This window comes from Bombina bombina, chromosome 4 (genome assembly GCF_027579735.1).
Source record: "Bombina bombina isolate aBomBom1 chromosome 4, aBomBom1.pri, whole genome shotgun sequence".
Taxonomy (NCBI): domain Eukaryota; kingdom Metazoa; phylum Chordata; class Amphibia; order Anura; family Bombinatoridae; genus Bombina; species Bombina bombina.
This window is the reverse complement of record NC_069502.1, coordinates 1,096,147,721-1,096,168,640: the sequence shown is the minus strand read 5'-3', so window position 1 is coordinate 1,096,168,640 and position 20,920 is coordinate 1,096,147,721.

Sequence of the window (20,920 nt, the reverse complement as noted above, 5' to 3'; positions counted from 1 at the left end):
AGTCTTGATAAAGGCCTCTCAGTCGGCCAAAACGTGTTGACCTCCTGTGACATACCAACCTGAGTTCCTATTTGTATATGGTGAGCACTTTTCCTTTTAGTTTAGCTAGCTTTTTTTGTTTTTGTGCATCTGTTTGTTTTTTCTTCCACAGATATCTTTAGATGTTCTTACTCTGAACCAGAAGTTTTGGATAAAAGATTTTCCTCCCCTGGATAAAAGTATTTTCCTCTCTCTTCTCTAGATCCTTCCACATTGGACCTCCACTGGATTTTTTACTCTTTGTGACTGTATAGACTTTGGGACCATATTGTTGCTTTATATATGGGATGTCCCTTTATCTGAGGTCAGATTCATTAATATCATTCATTATTTTCTTTATTGCTCTTTTTTTTGTTATACCCTTATTTTATCATATGTTTGACATATGTTTTTCACCATTGCTTTTAAACATTTTACTCTAGATTGTGAATAACTCTGCTAGATTGCCACAGAGTTCTGGCAATCTTGTTCCATATATTCCTTGGATTGAAATTGTTTTTATATACAACATATGTTTTTATATATTCTTTATTGTCTGTATTTTTCACCCTATTTCTATGCTTTATTAATACAGTACTATGTGTTATTAATACAGTACTATGTTTTATTTCTTCGTTGTTTAGTAATACAGTACTATGTGTTGTTTTTTTTTGGCCATTATACACCCATATTGATAATCTCTTTGGGCCCAGCTTTTCCACCAGCACACTTAAGCCCCCTTTGGGAGGTGTGTATCCAGTTTAGTTTACCTTCCACTTTGACTGAGGTGGGTGTGGTCAGTAACACCTGGTATGGGCCATCAAATCGGGGCTCTAGGTGTCTCCTCACATATCTTCTTATCACCACCCAGTCTCCAGGGTGCAGGTGCTGAGTTCCAGTTATTTCTTCCAGATCTGGATGAAGAGAAAACTTTTCCATGTGAATTAGTCAGTTGCTCATGCAGCTGGACAACATAATCAGTTAGAGAAGCATACTGCCCATGTAATTCTTGTGGAAAGATAAGGCCTGTTAGTGGTAGTCTACCAAACAAAATTTCAAATGGTGAAAGGCCATGCTTTCCCTTTGCGGTGTGTCTTACTGCAAAGAGGGCTAAAAGTAAGGCTTGTACCCAAGTAAGTTTTGTCTGCTCACAGATCTTAGCTATTTTATTTTTTAAAACACCATTTGCTTTCTCTAGCCAGATGATTGTGGGTGGTAAGGAATATGGAGATGCTGGTTAATCTGCAACCCTTTCATCATTTCTGCAAACACTTGCCCAGTAAAATGAGTTCCCAGATCAGATTCTACTGTTTCAGGTAGATCATATCTGCACACAATTTCAGTTATCAGCTTTTTGGCTGTTATACCTGCCGTTGCCTTGGCAACCATCCAGGCTTCCACCCAAGAGGAAAACATGTCTACACACACCAAAATATACTCATACACACCAGATTTGGGCAGCTGCATGTAGTCTATTTGCAGTCTTTGGAATGGGTAGTCAGGCTTTACAAGGTGTTTCATCTCCACCTTTGTCAATTTACCTGGTTTGTATTTAGCACAGATTATGTAGTACTTGCACAATTCAGTTGCAAATTGTGAGAAACCTGGTGCAAACCAAAATGTATTAACACTTGCAGTCATTCCCCCTTTGGAAACATTGGAAGGGAGATGAGATAGACTTGTTAAAATGGGATACAGCACTGGAGGTGCACATAATCTACCATCCCCATGTTTCCAAACCTCATTCTTCAGTTTGCAACCAGCGTTTTTTCACTTGTTCTGAGTTAGGGAGCCTGTTTGGTTTTGGAGGGTTTTTAACCCCTTAATGACCACAATGTACCCTGTATGTCACTGGTCGTTAAGGGTTTTTTTTCAGGACATAATAGCACAAGTCTAGCAAGAACACGCTATTAATGCCCTCCCTCCAGAAGGCTTTGTGGAATAGAGCAGTCTTAACGTTGGTGGCAAGACCGCGCTATAAAGCAATCAAGTCCCATAAAAAGGCCAGCGACATACAGGGTACGTCGCTGGTCCTTAAGGGATTAAAACAGCTATTGTCAAATTCTCCACAGTTTCAGAGGACTGTTGGAGTATCATGAGAGCCGCCTTCTTGACTGCTTCATCTACCCTATTATTACTCATAGTGATAGGATCTATTGCTTGTTGATGTGCCTGGCATTTCTCAATAGCTATGGCTCTGGGTAGCTTCACCTTTTGTAGCAAATCCTGTATGAGGTCTGCATGTTTTACCATTTTTCCACTATAGGTCAGGAAACCTCTATGTGCCCAAAGGAAGCCAAAATCATGGAGGACTCCATAAGCATAACGGGAGACTGTATATATGTTTACAGTCTTCCCTTCTGCCAATTCACATGCCTTGGTCAGGGTCTTGGTAAGGGGCTCAGATTACAGAATGGAGGTGTCATCTGCTATGGCAAACCCAGTGGCAAACCCTCCCTCTGGTCTCTGCAATCTAGACCCATCCATAGAAAGAAATTTCAGCATTTAGGATGGGGTTATCCAGGACAGGAATGGGAGTAACATAGTATAACTCTATTTCCTGCTCACAGTCGTGTCCTGAGTGCTGTTCCCAATTTTCATCATGAAGTGGCAAAAGGGTAGCTGGATTTAAAAAATTTCACCTGAGAATGACAATGTTGGATGGTACCAGCAAGGAAATTTCATATTTAGTTAGTCTGGCTGCAGAGAGGTGTCTAGTTGTCAGGCTGTGGAGCACTGCTTGTACAGCATGAAGGACCATAAGAAACAACTGGTTCCCAGGGACAATGTAAGGTATTTTTTCAACTAACACTGCTGCTTCCGCACCTGATTTTACACATGCGGCTCCAGCTAGTATTACAGAATCCAGCTTGGCACTATAGTACCCCACTGACTTCCTTTTCCCTCCATACTTCTGGGTGAGCACTCCTGAAGCCTGTCATTCCTGATCATGGTGGGACAGGTAGAATAGCTTGTTATAGTTTGGGAGTGCCAGTGACGGGACGCGGAGTATAGCAGCCTTTTATTGGTCCACAGCATGTGTTTCCTCCTCAGACAGCTCTATGTGTCCAGGCTGAGTGGTTAGAGCATATAGGGGAGCAGCAAGTTGAGACATATTAGGTATCCACTGTCTGCACTACCCAACTAGTCTCAAAAAGGCTCTAATCTGTTTGGCATTCTGTGGGTATGGTGCCCTCTGTATCACGGAGATTCTATCTGCAGTGATGTGTTTAGAGCCCCGTGACATACAGTGCCCCCCGAAAAATGCCTTTTTTCTGGCAGAACTGTAATTTACTAAGGGATACCTTGCATTCCTCAGTGTTCAAGTGGGAGAGCAGTGAAGAAGTCGCACTGGGGCACAGCTCTTTCGTGGAGGCTGCCAGCAGGATATCATCGACATACTGCACAATAGTCACCCCAAATAATGCCTGCCACCTATCTAGGACCTGTTTCATAACTTGACCAAATTCAGATGGCGAAGAGGCCATCCCCTGTGGTAATCTTGACCAAGCATACTGTTGTCCCTCAAAGGTGAAGACAAACAGGTGTTGGGAGTCAGTATGTACAGGGACACAAAATAAATTGTCAACCAAATCTATCACACTGAACCAGGAGGCATCTGAAGGAATTTCTCCTAGAATAGTGTGAGGATTTGGGACTAGTGGGGCATCTTCCTGAATAATTTTAATCACTGCCCGTAAATCATGAACTAGGCGGAACTGACCAGGTTTAGCCACAGGATACAGGGGTGCATTTACTGGTGATTTTGTGGGAATCAGGATCCCCTGATTCAAAAAGGTTTTAATTTGGTCTCTTATGCCATTTATTTGTTTCATACTGAGGGGATATTGAGGGATCCTGGGTAATTTAGCTACGGGTCTGAGCTTGATCACCACTGGGTCCACTTGTTTTATCAGGCCCGCTAGACTACCTTTAGTAGCCAAAACATCCAGGGGAACATCCCTCAGGTCAGGTGGAATATCCTGCTCTAGAGGGAAGTATACCTTGGTCAGGGGGACCAGACTCTCCAGAGTGTTGTGATCATCAGATCCCACTCGAGTAGTCACTATTGGTCCATCCTCTGTATATTAGATGTTTGCTTTCAACTTCATCAGCGCATCTCTTCCCAGCAGACTGCAGGGAACAGTAACACTGAGAAAAAAGGAGAGGAAGGTGTTAACTTGACCTATAGTTACAGGGATTTCTACATTTTCCTTTAGCATGATAGTTTTACCCGCTAGTCCTATGGCATCAATTTGTCTCGACATTTTCAAATTTGGGGCTTCCGTTCTGATCTTTTGTGAACACTACGGGCTTCTCCAGTATCCACCAAACACTACACAGAATGTTATGGCATGTCAGAGAGGGTCAGGCAAACAAAGGCATCACCCCCTCTGCTCTCAGATATGATTGGTAGCACTGGAAGCCCAGCCCATCAATTGTTCTCCTGTCTTCCCTGTTTTGGAGCTGTGCAGTCTCTTGCAAAATGACCCGGTTTGTCACAGTTATAGCATTTGGCTTTTCTGGGTTCCCCCTTATTTGTCCCTCTAAACTGTTTCCATTGTGGTTTCCCAGGGGCACTCATTAGCATTACCCTTTGTGCTTTCTTTTTCTGTACTTCCTCTATATTCCTTTGTATTGAGCTCGCTAAGCTCATTTGTGCTGGGACTCATTTATCCCGCCAATCAGAATGGGCGGAAACTAATTTATCATGAATTTCTTTATTCAGTCCCGACACCAATGTGGCAGTGAGCATTTTTCCCATACCTTGATCTTCAAGGTTACCTCCAGCATCCTCCAGTTTTCCTAAATCTCTCAAAGTAGTCTTCTACTGGTTCTTTAGCCTTTTGTTGGATAGTTGTCACTCGAACCCAAGACTGTTGAAGGAACACCTCCATGATATTATTCTTGAGTTGGTTGACATATTCCAATGCCCTTCATGGGGTAGTCTCTACCTCTAATGGGTTAAGTGGCAGGATAAGTCTAGTACAGATGGCAGCAGTGTCTATTTGACCGGCCACAACCCTTATTATCATCTCTCCATGTGGGGTTGTAGCTGATGGTAATATTGTACAGCTCGTTTACAAACCCATATGGATTGCTCTATGGCTTAGGGATGGACAAAAGAAATCCCTTCATTTCTCCAGGTGTCCATGGGACATGCTGGGTAACATTACGGTCTGCCTGATCATCTGTGTCTGGGATAAATTATTCTCTGATGGGGTAAGCAGAGGCCCAAGGTGAAACAAATTCCACTTTGGGAGTAATTTGGAGTTCTCCCTTCACCCCCCAAAATACTTTTGCCTTCAGAACTGCCTTAATTCTTTGTGGCATAGATTCAACAAGGTGTTGGAAACATTCCTCAGAGATTTTGGTTTATATTTAAATATAGCATCACGCAGTTGCTGCAGATTTGTCGGCTGCATATCCATGATGCGAATCTCCGATTCCCCCACATCCCAAAGGTGCTCTATTGGATTGAGATCCGGTGACTGTGGAGGCCATTAAAGTACAGTGAATTCATTGTCATGTTCAAGAAACCAGTTTGAGATGATTTGCGCTTTGTGACATGATGCATTATCCTGCTGGAAGTAGCCATCAGAAGATGGGTACACTGTAGTCATAAAGGGATGGACATAGTCACCATTACACCACCACCACCAGCCTGAACCATTGATGCAAGGCATTTACACCGAATTCTGACCATACCATCTGAATGTTGCAGCTGAAATCGAGACTCATCAGACCATGCAACGTTTTTTCAATCTTCTATTGTTTAATGTTGGTAAGCATGTGCGAATTGTATCCTCAGTTTCCTGTTCTTAGCTGTCAGGAGTGCCACACGGTGTGGTCTACTGCTGCTGTAGCCCATCTGCTTCAAGGTTCGATGTGTTGTGCGTTCAGAGATGGTATTCTGCATACCTTGGTTGTAACGAGTAGTTATTTGAGTTACTGTTGCCTTTCTATCACCTCGAACCAGTCTGCCCATTGTCCTCGGACCTCTGACATCAACAAGGCATTTTTGTCCACACAACTGCCACTAACTGGATATTTTCTCTTTTTCAGACCATTCTCTGTAAACCCTAGAGATGGTTGTGCGTTAAAATCCCAGTAGATCAGCGTTTTTTTAAATACTCAGATCAGCTCGTCTGGCACCAACAACCATGCCACGTACAAAGTCCCTTAAATACCCTTTCTGATGCTCGGTTTGAACTACAGCAAGTAGTCTTCACCACGTTTATATGCCTTAGCGTCCAGTTAGCATGGCCGGGGATCTGGCAAGAAAAGGATCGGGTTAGAGCACTCTTCAGAGCACATTAAGATAAGTATTTGTCCCTTAAAACATTAAAGAAAAAAATGAATGCTGGCATTTTTCTTCATTATTTCTTCATTTTCTTTCATTTTCTTTGGTGCATTCATTCGGATATTCATTTTGTTAAATGTGCATTTGCGACTAATGCACATCTCTAATAATTATATATATGTAAATCTGTCGCAGATTTTGCAGAAAAGCTGTATAAAAAGTCTCAGATGAAAAAATGGAAAAATTTGTTTTTGGCTGACATAGAAGTTACATTTATGTAACTGGGAAAATGGGATATAAATAAAATCCATATTGATTTATCTACCATATCTAACTTTAATGTATGTTAACTATATATAACAAATATCCAACTGTTTATTACAACCATGGATTATGATCTTTAGTGATGTAAAAATATTCTTTGATATAGTTTATGAGTATTTTTTTTTCAAACATCTAAGGAGAGAATATTTTTATGTTGCTATCATATTGAACCATAACATGAAGTCTAATGTCAACTGAATGATTTGATACTTTGTATGTGATTTTATGCTTGCTAAGCAACGGAAATGAAGGGATATGTTCAGCATAAGAGCATGACAAGGTTAACATTCTCTTAAACAGTTGTACATTCCAAAGGAGATATCAAAGTATGACTTGCAATATAAGACAAAATAAGAAATGATCACAAATAGAGATGGCATGGAGTGAATTTATGAAAGAGATTGAACATGTGTTTTTTTTTTTTTTAATAGATCAGTTATAAAGACATCCTATTTGATCAACCTCTGAACAACATCTCTCCCCTCCTGTTATCTATACACCCCTCTCTCGCCTCTAAGACTTCTCACATACTGGTCTTGTCCTTTGGAACTCTCTACCCTACTCCATCAGATTGTCTCCAACCTTGTATAGCTTCAGATACTCTTTGAAAACCCACCTTTTCAGAGAGGCTTACCATCTCTCCTCTGTTTTTCATCCTACCCAGAATAATTCTTGAACTGCCTTGATTCACTGCTGCAACTACAATCCTGTGACAAACTACCCCAAACCTAATGTCTCTGGCTTCTCTGTACCCTCATCCAGTAGACTGTAAGCTGTCCGGAGCAGGGCATTCTTCCTCTTGTGCTAGATTTGTTTAGTCTTATGTTTTTGTATTTTATGACAAATGTTTGTTATTGTATACCCATTCCTCTGTACCAAGCTCTGCAAAATTTTGCGGCGCTATACAAATGAATAATAATAATGATAATTATAACAATAATAAATATTGAAGGGGCATGAAAAGTTTATGATTCAACTTCTTTCTTTTGATATAATTTCTATAAATTTAGTTCCTTTCTATGAGAGCATACTGTGGTATAATTATGAGTGTGCAAAGGTCGCTGTCAAACAATACTGCTGTTGTAGTTACCCTGGTCATTATGATAGAGCTTATCTCAAGGGATGAACTGTACTAAAACATACGTTTCCTATTATTTTTATATCAGTTTTTACAGCTTCAACTTAATATTTTTAAATGTTTAACATATTTAATTGATGCTGTTAAAAATGCTAAACAGTTTTTAAGTTTTGAATTTTTTTTTATAAATTGCTGTATGATCATGTAAGTCAGTTGTATGTCTAATTGTTTATCATTTAGACCTTCACTATATAAGATGCAGGAAAGTTTATACAAAAAATAAACAAAATAATAGTATTCTTTAAAATGTTTTGATTACTTTAGAAGAATGTAATATTTTCTAAGGATTTTAATTTGAGATTTTATTGAGAAATATTATGAAATGTGTAGGAATGGATAACAGTATGTAACATTTGAATTTTTCAATGTTCCTGAATTTGTTTTGCCATTTAAGGGCTAGATTATGAGTGGAACACTAATTATTAAACATTATGTTTAATAATTTGCAATCATTTTTATAAATGTTGTTAATATTTTATATGTAATATTTCAATAACACGCCTTAAGAATACTAAGTTTTCCTTGCGCTACCCTGACCACGTTAAGATCTAAATTGAGAAACATGACATAGTACTTTTTATTATTAAATATATATTTATATATATATATATATATATATATATATATATATATATATATATGATACTGGTCATGTGAAATAAATATTTTTACCTATATACAGGTATCTAAGGGAATAGATATACAGATATAATTATATAAAAAGGACATTATCCTGTAAGGGAAGAACATATGTACACACACACATATATATATATATATATATATATATATATATATATATGTGGCCCTCGGTTTATGCCGGTTCAATTTGCGCTGTTTCAGAATAACAACCTTTTTTTCAGTCATGTGCAGTAATTAAAATAGCCAGTAATATTATCTAACATGCTAACAATGCAGAGAACTGATTGCAGAAAAATGCAAGAAAAAAACGTTTTTGTTCATTAAACTTAGTTTGATGATGATGCAGTCTGTTGTGTATTTATTTTATTAGGTGCTGTTAGCAAATGTTTTTTTTCCATTAAACTTAGTTTGATGATGATACAATCTATATTATTAGGTTTATAATGCTGTTTAGCATTTAAAGTCTTAATTTCAAAGCTTTAAATATAATGTATTAGGTGTTACTTATGTCAATTTTGAGAGGGGCCTGGAACCTAACTCCCTCACTTCCCTCACTTCCCATTGACTTACATTATAAACTGGGTTTCAATTTACAACAGTTTCGATTTACAACCATTCCTCCTGGAACCTAACCCCGGCATAAACAGAGGGCTACCTGTATATATATACACACATATATATATATATATATATATATATATATATATATATATAATTTTCCACAAGAAATCAGTTAAGAAATGGCTTTTATTGAATATCTGCCATTCTTACATGCGATTTTAAGGGAAGACAAAAAGTCACTCAGTAATCCACAATGTTAATCTATTCATTATTTTTGGTGCTTAGAAGTATGCAGAATATTTGACAATAGTTTATTCCCCAGCAGATCTAAAGAGGATTATCTCTCCCATGGAATGGCAGGTCCACAAACGTATTCAACAACACATGAAAGCAATAGGGTGTTCGTTTTGCATATGTTTAAATTGAATCTGACCACAGTCATCAACTCTTCAGCTGGTTTTCATCTCATTAGATGATGAGAGTGAATACTTTTTAATTCTTTATCTTCCTCGCAGGATCAGAAAATGTATTAGAAGTTTCCCATTTAGGGCAATCAGATCTGCCACTCAACCACCTTGGATAATTCTGTTTCCAGAAGTCTCCATGACTGTTATCAAAAAGGATTATGTTCCTTTCATGCCAACCCAACTCTAATAAAAGACGTATTTACCTTTCAAGGCATTGCATTATTTTTGGCACCAGGTTCACATATTTATTTATTTTTGTCTTGTCATTTAGTGGTTGCATAGCATGATGTCATCAGTGTTATTTAAAGGGCCATTATACACTCATTTTTTCTTTGCATAAATGTTTTGTAGATGATCTATTTATAAAGCCCATAAAGTTTTTTTTTTTTTAATGTATAGTTTTGCTTATATTTAAATAACATTGCTCTGATTTTCTGACTCCTAACCAAGCCCCAAAGTTTTATTTGAATACCGTCAGCTACCTTCTCCAGCTTGCTCCTGTTTGTGTAAAGGGTCTTTTCATATGCAAAAGAAGGGAGAGGGGGGGAGTGTCTTATTTCCCACTTGCAGTGGGCTTTCCAACTGCCTTTTCAACAGAGCTAAACTGAAAGCTTCTAAGTACGTTTTAAACCATTTTATATCAATATCTGTGCATCTTATTCTTTATAGTAGTGTCTATTACATGCAGTTATATGAAAATGAGTGTATACTGTCCCTTTAATGATGCACAAGGGTGCAATATAAGTGACTTCAGGGTTAGAAGAAAATTTAAAAGCTGCAAAAAGTATGAACTCCTCTTTAAAAAGTCTGTCCCATGTGGGCATTGCATGGTCTGCAAGAAAAAAAAATAGTGGATAGATTTGGGAAATTTCATATGCATCAGCAATGACAGCATTACATTAATTATTAATCTAAATATGCCTTTTATTATATTAGCTGCAGTTGCAACCTTTTGCACATAATTCATTCCAAAAGAACATTAGGAATTAATTTTTAACAATATAAGAAATGCTAAAAAAGATCCTACTAAGGGCAAAACTATCACTTCAGTGGTATAACAATTTCTCAAAAAACACAATATCAATGAACAATCCCTTTACTGTTGGGGAATTAAACACTGGAATATGAGGTGGGAATATAGAGTCACACTTAATATATAAGATCAGTGTACCTGTAATAATTTGGAAAGGACTAAGGACAGTTTTCGAAATGTATGATACATCCTTACATCAAAATAGTTATCCTGTCCACTATCCACTAATGAGCATTGATACATAATGATGAATCTAATATAATGGTGACTAGTACTTTGACATAGTTCACTTTTCAGATGTGATTAAAATATAATCCGATCACTTTTCAGATTTGATTAAAATCTAATCTGATCTTTTAGTGCATTTTTTTTGAAGGGACATTAAACTGCTTAGTACAACTACAGCTGCATGGTAACTACTCAAAACTGCATGTAAAGCCATTGCAATGGCTCATTTTGACTGCTAACTTGGTTAAAGGGACACAAAACAAGTTGGGATAGAGACTCAGAGGGATATTTATCAAAGCCTCAACTATGCTGCATTCGCCGGCACCAATATGCTCGCCTAACATCCCGGCCACAGACTTGAATACAATCTCCATATTTATAAAAAAAAGCAGTCAAAAAGCCAAGCACCAAGTACGGGGCGATGAGCATCGGACTGTTGTTAACTAACACTCATCGATCTCGCTGCTATTTGGCATTTTACCAACTTTATTTATACCCTGTCACTAAACGCCCCCACTATACTGAAATGTTTAACCCCTATCCCGCTGCTTCCGGACCCCGCCGCAACTTTAATAAAAATGTTAACCCCTATCCCGCCGCTCCCCAACACCGCCGCAAACTAAATAAAATTTATAAACCCCTATCCCGCCGCTCCCGGACCCTGCCGCCACTAAATAAACGTATTAACCCCTAAACCTCTGGCCTCCCACATCACTACCTTTAACTAAATCTATTAACCCCTAAACTGCCAGCCCCCACATCGCCATAAACTAAATTAAGCTATTAACCCCTAAACCTAACAACCCGCTAATTTTACATTAAAATTACAACATCCCTATCTTAAAATAAATTTAAACTTACCTGTAGAATTAAAATAAACTAATTAATTAACCTACCCTAACTATTATACTAAAATTACATTAAACTAGCAATTAAATTAACTATATTACATATTAAAAAACCCTAACCCTACTCAAATTATTTAAAGATACTATTAAAAATGACAAAATTAAAAAAAAAAATAAACGCTAAGGTACAAAAAATAAAAAACACTAAATTACGAAAACAAACCACAGTATTAAAAATACTATTTAATACTAGCAGTCATATCTATGAATTTTGTTTATAGACAGAAATGTATCCAAGCAAGTTTTAAATGTATCTAGGGTATTGGCATTCATTACCTCCTTTGGTAATGAGTTCCACAATTTTATTGCTCTTACATTGAAAAAACGTTTCTGTTGCAAGAGATTAAATCTCCTTTCCTCCAACCTTAAATTGTGACCTCTTGTCACAAACAATTTTCTTGGAATAAACAGAGCTTCTGCCATCTCTGTAAATGGGCCTTGAATATATTTATATAAAGTAATCATGTCACCTCTCAAGCGCCTTTTATCTAAAGAAAACAGACCCAGTTTGGCTAGCCTCTCCTCATAGCGTAAATTCTCCAATCCTCTTATTAGCTTTGTGGCCCTTCTCTGAACTTTTTCTAGTTCTGCAATATCTTTTTTTGTGATTGGTCCCCAGAACTGCACTCCATACTCAATGTGATGTCTTACCAGGGCTTTATATAGTGACAGAATTATGCTTTCCTCCCTTGAATCAATTACTCTTTTAATACATGCTAGTATCTTATTAGCTTTTGAAGCCGCTTCCCTGCATTGTGCACCCATCTTTAGCTTGTTATCTATTGCTACCCCCAAATCCCTTTCCTCCTGTGTTTGGCTAAATCTTGTCCCATTTAAATAATATGCTGCCTGCTTATTTTTACTTCCAAAATGTAGAACCTTGCATTTTCCCGTATTAAATCTAATTTTCTATTTACCTGCCCATACTTCTAATTTTTCCAGGTTCTTTTGTAATGAAAGTTCATCCTGCTCTGACCTAATGACCTTACTTAACTTAGTATTATCTGCAAAAATAGAGATGTCGCTATTTAATCCTTGCTCCAAGTCATTTATAAAAATATTAAAAAGAACAGGGCCCAGTACTGATCCCTGGGGGACCTTTGTCCAATCTGAGTATGATCCATTTACTACTACTCATTGCTCACTATCTTTTATCCAGTTATTTATCCATGAGCTAACATTTTCAGCTATTCCCAGTCCCTTAATTTTGTGCATTAATCTCTCATGTGGCACTGTATCAAACGCCCTTGCAAAATCTAAGTATATCACATCAACTGATTCCCCTTTGTCTATATTTTTACTTACTTCCTCATAGAATCTAATTAGATTAGTTTGACATGATCTATTTCTCATAAAACCATGCTGATTAGAACTCACAATCTTGTTTACACGAATATGCTCATCAATATAATCTCTTATAATTCCTTCAAATATCTTCCCCACTATTGATGTCAGACTAACTGGTCTATAGCTTCCTGGATCATCCCTACTTGCCTTTTTGAAGAGTGGCACAACATCAGCTTTACGCCAATCATTGGGTGCCATGACTGAGGATAATGAGTCTTGAAAAATTAAGAGTAGAGGTTTGTCTATAACAGTGCTAAGTTCCCGTAACACCCTTGGGTGTATTCCATCTGGGCCTTGAGTTTTATTTACCTTAATATTATCCAATTTGTTCCTGATATCCTCTATACATAACCCAGTTAATGGTAAGGACTGGCATGTTCTATTTTGTTCCAAAGTATCATCCAATGGTTCCTCTCTTGTGTATACTGAATAAACTACCAATGGCCCTTTCACCTGTAAAAAAAAATACAAACACCCCCCAACAGTAAAACCCACCACTCAACCAACCAACCCACCAAATAAAAAGCCTATCTAAAAAACCTAAGCTTCACATTGCCCTGAAGAGGGCATTTGTATGGGCATTGCCCTTAAAATGGCATTTAGCTCTTTTAACTGCCCAGACCCTACTCTAAAAATAAAACTCACCCAAAAAACCCTTAAATAAGTCTAACACTAACCCCCGACGATCCACTTACAGTTTTTGAAGTTCTTTTTTTGTAATTTAGTAATTTTTAATAGCATATTTAAATAATTTGAGTAGGGTTAGGGTTATTTAATATTAATATAGTTAATTAAATTGCTAGTTTAATGTAATTTTAGTATAATAGTTAGGGTAGGTTAATTAATAGTTTAGAATTAGTTTATTTTAATTCTACAGGTAAGTTTAAATTTATTTTAAGATAGGGATGTTGTAATTAAAATGTAAAGTTAGCGGGTTGTTAGGTTTAGAGGTTAATAGCATAATTTCGTTTATGGCGATGTGGGGGGCTGGAGGTTTAGGGGTTAATAGGTTTAATTAATGGTAGTGATGTGGGAGGCCAGAGGTTTAGGGGTTAATACATTTACTTAGTTGCAGCGGTGTCGGGGAGTGGCGGGATAGGGGTAAATAACATTATAAAGATTTCGGCAATGTCGGGGCGGCAGATTAGGGGTGTTTAGACTCGGGGCTTATGTTAGGGTGTTAGTTGTAAACGTTACTTGTTTTCTACCATAGAAATCAATGGAATATCTGGCAGCATCGAACATAAGCTTTTGCTGCTTTCAGACTCCCCTTGATTCCTATTGCAATCCTGGCCTCCAGGGTGGCAGATTGAAAACCAGGTACGCTGGGCCGGAATAGCCGCGAGCATACCTGTTAACTATTTGATAACTTTTAAAAAGTGTCAAATAGTGCTGAATGTGTATTCGGAACATCTGTAATGACATAAGCATCGATCTGTGTCGGACTGAGACCGGCAAAGCATATGTTACATCACAGATTGTAGGCTTTGATAACTAGGTCGGATCAAGCTCGCAACAATTACGCTGCAGAATTCCAGCATATTTGCGGTTGACGGCTTGATAAATATCCCCCAAAATATAATAATATGTACTTTAATTACTTTACCTGCAAATTTATACTGCAGTGCCTCGCCATTAACTCTTTCTTTTTAGTTTCTAAATTGTAATGCTCTAACTCCCCACACACATTTCCTTCTATGGCTCTATCTAAATCTATTGTTGTTTTGGTAGAATGAAAAAGTGCATAGGGATTATCTGCTGGAGCATGCCTAGAAGCTGTGAACTCAGTTGAAATACAATGTCTGTGTCAAAACACTGATAAGGGGAGGGGGGGGGGTGTAGTTGGCTTCTCCAGGCAGCTTAGCTATGTAATTAATTTTGCTTATTTTTGAAAATTATTTTAAAATACTTGTCAGCAATTTTTTATCATTTTTATGCAAACTATTTTATTAGCACTTTTAGGATATCCACAGATCTCAACCTGTTTTATGTCCCTTTAAAGGGAACCACAACACCTGATTGACATATTCTAAACTAACTTTTTCTAATTGTGCAAAATAAACTAACTAACATTGCTGTATGCAGTCTTTTCATCTTACTGCATTCTGTTGCAGATAAAAGCTTTATAATTTAAACATTGATTTGCAGCATAGGATGTGCTATGCAAGCTGCCATGTTTTAAAGTACGTTCCACAACACTGTCACATGATGCGCACGGCACCAGCTATTACTAAATCATAGTGAGCCCTGCAGTGTCTGACAAGAACGGCTTCAGGCACTGTTACAGTGGGGCAAAAAAGTATTTAGTCAGCCACCAATTGTGCAAGTTCTCCCACTTAAGAAGATGTGAGAGACCTGTAATTTTCATCATAGGTATACCTCAACTATGAGAGACAAAATGTGGAAACAAATCCAGACAATCACATTGTCTGATTTAAAAAAAAAAATATTTGCATATTATGGTGGAAAATAAGTATTTGGTCACCTACAAACAAGCAAGATTTCTGGCTCTCACAGACCTGTATCTTCTTCTTTAAGAGGCTTCTCTGTCCTCCACTCATTACCTGTATTAATGGCACATGTTTGAACTTGTTATCAGTATAAAAGACACCGGTCCACAACCTCAAACAGTCACACTCCAAACTCCACTATGGTGAAAACCAAAGAGCTGTCGAAGGACACCAGAAACCCAATTGTAGACCTGCACCAGGCTGCAATAGGCAAGCAGCTTGGTGTGAAGAAATCAACTGTGGGAGCAATAATTAGAAAATGGAAGACATACAAGACCACTGATAATCTCCCTCGATCTGGGGCTCCATGCAAGATCTCACCCCGTGGGGTCAAAATGATCACAAGAACAGTGAGCAAACATCCCAGAACCACACAGGGGGACCTAGTGAATGACCTGCAGAGAGCTGGGACCAACATAACAAAGGCTACCATCAGTAACGCACTACGCCTCCAGGGACTCAGATCCTGCAGTGCCAGACGTGTCCCCCTGCTTAAGCCAGTACATGTCCGGGCCTATCTGAAGTATGCTAGAGAGCATTTGGATGATCCAGAAGCGGATTGGGAGAATGTCATATGGTCAGATGAAACCAAAGTAGAACTGTTTGGTAGAAACACAACTCGTCGTGTTTGGAGGAGAGAGAATGCTGAGTTGCAACCAAAGAACACCATACCTATTTGAAGCATGGCGGTGGCAACATTATGCTTTGGGGCTGTTTCTCTGCAAAGGGAACAGGACAACTGATACGTGTACATGAAAGAATGAATGGGGCCATGTATCGTGAGATTTTGAGTGCAAACCTCCTTCCATCAGCAAGGGCATTGAAGATGAAACGTGGCTTGGTCTTTCAGCATGACAATGATCCCAAACACACCACCCTGGCAACGAAGGAGTGGCTTCGTAAGAAGCATTTCAAGGTCCGGGAGTGGTCTAGCCAGTCTCCAGATCTCAACCCCATAGAAGACCTTTGGAGGGAGTTGAAAGTCCGTGTTGCCCAGCGACAGCCCCAAAACATCACTGCTCTAGAGGAGATCTGCATGCAGGAATGGGCCAACATACCAGCAACAGTGTGTGACAACCTTGTGAAGACTTACAGAAAACGTTTGACCTCTGTCATTGTCAACAAAGGATATATAACAAAGTATTGAGATGAACTTTTGATATTGATCAAATACTTATTTTCCACCATAATTAGCAAATACATTCTTTCCAAATCAGACAATGTGATTGTCTGGATTTGTTTCCACATTTTATCTCTCATAGTTTAGGTATATCTATGATGAAAATTACAGGCCTCTCTCATCTTCTTAAATGGGAGAACTTGCACAATTGGTGGCTGACTAAATACTTTTTTGCCCCACTGTATGTTTATAAATAGAACGAGCAGGGAAGGAAGTGTGAGGGGGAGAAGAGGTGGAGAGGGAGGCACAGGGGGAAGAAAGGCTCCGGAGATTATATGTAAGGTAGATGAATGTCTCTTGTTACAATTTTTTATGCAGTGTGAGTTTGCTTTCTTTCTTCCCCCTGTGCCTCCCTCTCTCCACCTCTCTCCACCTCTCCCCCCTCACAATTCCTTCCCTGCTCATTCTATTTATAAGCATAACAGTGCCTGAAGCCGTTCTTGTCAGACACTGCAGGGCTCACTATGATTTAGTAATAGCTGGTGCCGTGACACAGTGTTGTGGAACGCACGTTACAAGATGGCAGCTTGCATAGCACATCCAATGCTGCAGATCAACGTTTAAATTGTAAAGCTTTCATCTACAATAGAATGCAGTAAGATAAACACTGCATACAGTATTACAGTCAGCAAATGTGTTACCTATTTTATATTTTGAATGATTTGTTCTTTTTTGCCCATTAATGCTGCTGGAGGGTAACCACACCTGAAACTGAGGTATCCGCTTATTGACCAGGAAAACAAAGGGCACCTTTATTTAAGTTTAATTTTTTTCTTCCTTTGTGTGGAACTAATGGTCTGCTCTGTAATCCATCCTCCCAGAACATTGCTTGTATGACTATGCCTCAAGTCTTGAACCTAAAGTCATGATGAAGGTGACACCCTAGGTCTTACGCAGTGTGATAGGTTAGTGTGTGCTCTACTCAGACACTGGGTCCTAACCTGGACTGACACTGATCACATTATAGTTCCAGTACTTTAAAAAAAATAGATTTATGCTTTTTCAGCTATATAGGCATTAAATTAACTTATACAGTTTTTTTCAGACCTTTGCTCATATACAAAAATGTGAAAATATAAATCACACCACCTTTGTATCTGACTATGGCTCTTGATTCCTTTTTTTTAAAATCTAAGTAAGGTTTCTAAATGGTTTAAAGCACTTAAAGGGGTAAAAAAATGTTTTTTCCTTAATGTGTTTCCATTGACTTGTTATACCAGATGCAGAGAATAAAATGTATGTATATTAAATAACTACTTTTGTTTTTTGAAACCACATCCCATCAAAATGTGTTGAGCTTGCAGGGAAATCAGATTTCTTTATTTTATCACTTTCTGTACCCAGATGCTTCTTTATATTATCTCTGTTGGTATACCAAAGCAAAGGAAAACTAATGAAAATTGCTTACCTCTCCTACATCCCACTGGGAGTGTAATTTATTTTGCTGGCTGTATTTATGCAACTTTTCTGTAGCATATACTTAAGTATAGAAACTTTCATAGTCATGCATACCACAGGCAAAATCAGCTATTTTAATTGTTGATATACAGGTAAATGATCTATATGTAAACTATTTAATACACTCCAGTAGGTAAATACATATTTGGGAACAAATTAAAGGAGAGACAATTTAAGGGCAAACTGTCCATTTAATACTTTCTATTTGGTTAACATCTGCAAGAAAAGCTTTATAATTACAGATCTCAAGTTTCTGCGCAAAACAGAGTACTAGCTAAATATTCATGGGAGACCTAACTGTACATTTGTGCTTTCTATGAATGAGCACATGTGGTAAAAAATTTGGTGAGGGAAATAGTGAAATTAAAATGGGTCAGTTTGGAGATATGGAACTATATGAATCTGTGTGTGCATGAGTGTCTGTAAGTGCCTTTATGTATGTGTATGCTTCCGTGCATGTGTGTATCTGTATGTGCTTTATGTATTTATATAATCATCTATGTGTAAATCTATGCATGTGTGTAAATCTGATGTAATGGAAGCTCTGGAGCTGCTGTGGCCTCAAGTAATATATGTAATATATATACATGTCTTCTTTTTATATTTTTACATATAAATAGTTATTATTATTAATATTATTATTATTATCATCATCATTACCTTTGGTAGACACGTTTCTGCATTGGAGAATTGGTGTTGGGTGAGCAATTAACTTGTGTAATAAGGCAGTAGGCTTCTCTAAAGAGGAAGGTTTTGAGTGAGTATTAATTGCTCTTAATATTATGGAGTGACTGTAAGAGTGAGTTCCACAGGATAAATCAGCCCAAGAGAAAACCTGAAGATGGGAGTTCAAAGTTGTTATACAAGGGAGGTCTAAAACATAATGGGGTGTCCTGTTGTGGAGGGCATTTTAGTTTAGGGCTACACTTTTCAAGAGAAGAGCAGAAAAGGAGGAACAATAGGTAAGGTTAATAAAATGGACAAATGGAATAAGGAATCACAGAAGTGGAGATTGTGGAGAGGTGAAACATATACAGTGGAGAAGGATGTTGCATTTGTCAAGTGTTAAATGAGCCGACCAGAATTGTGTGATGGGAAGCCATCTAAGAAAAAAATATTAGAGAGACTGTCTGTGACCTAATTTTGAAGGGGGGAGTATTTGATGGAAGAAGAAATAAAGATTTGGGTGTCATAGGCATAGAGGTAGCTTTGAGATCAAAATGCGTGCATACGTTTTCCAAGTAAAGAAGTACATATTGAGAAGAGTAGGTTGCCCAGAAACAAACCTTGATGCACACAACAGATACATGATGTGATGTTGACGAGGTACCACAGTAGGATTTGCTGAAGCAATGGTTATACGGTAAGATTCAATCGATCATAGCACAGAACAGTGTTATCCAGTAGGGTATTCAGTAGTCACAAGCATTGGGGATCAACAGTATCAAAGTTGTTCATAGGCTTAAATGATCAACACATATTACCATAACCGCTGCTCTTGTAATTGTACAGAATATGTTCTCACAAGTAAATATGCACTGTGATGTAGTTTCCTTGTGAGTAGTCATTTGGCAGCATTTTATACACAAATATACATTTGAATATTGAAGTTTCTGCACCATGAGGCAGAAGAGCTGACTTGTGGACTTTCATTATAATTTTATATTATTTTCATTCTTTTTTTATCCTTGGTATTTTGAATTTTATCATGTTTTTTTAATTTTTTATTTCTAGTTTTTATTAGATATATTTCTTTGCACATATAGATATATTTCTTCTCACATCTACACGTGCATTTTCAAACATTAGGTTTGTCGCACATAAGGTTTGTTGTACACATATGTGCACATACCACGTATATCTACATATACATATATATTTCTCTTTTTATCTTTCACCATTGGTATTTATATTATTAGGTTTAGCTGCAGTAGTAATTATTATATATTGCATCCAGACTCCACCTTCTTTTAAGTATAGCGCCCTCTGCAGATCTTTATTAATAAGGAATTTGCACATTACACTTCCTATTAAAACTGTAGGAGCTGGGGATTGTATAGTATAATGTTAGAATATGCATTAATCTGTACGCATAATTGTACTAATTTTCTATTGTGTCTTTTTTTACTTATTTTAATATTGTGATTGTGCATTCTCAATATTCATATTTACATTATTTTGAGAACGCACAATCGCAATATTGATATGTCACAATATTGCAATTACATTTTCAGGTGTTTCATACTTCCCAATTTTGCGATCAGGTTTTCATGTTTGTAATGTTGTGATAGTGATTTGAAAGCTCACTTCTGATATTTGAAATATTATTTATCTCTTAGATGCGCATGATGACTTTTTGTCACAAGCATCTATTCTGCAGTGCAGATGATGACCATATGTTCTCATCTTGGGGGTCTCCCATGCAATCTGGGTCCTGGGGACCCCCAAGCATTGCAGCTGGGGAAGGAGATTGCAATCTCCTTCCCTTTTGCTACATCTTTCTGAAATGGTGATGACATCATGAGTGCATGTAGGGACATCACAGTGGGGTGTAAATTCCCTGATGGTGCGGGAAGTTATATAATGTGAGCCTGGAGCTTGGGGGAGGGATTTGAAAGCACATTTCATAACCCCTTGCATGCCCCTGTAAGATGCAGGTTATCAACATAAACATGGCAATTACTTGATACAGCTCTCGCAGTACTGTTTAACATGAGGGAGATGGATAATATAATGGACCTCTATATCCCCCTGTGTGGGCAATAGAGTCAAATGGCAGACTTCCTCTTTCAAATGAGGGGT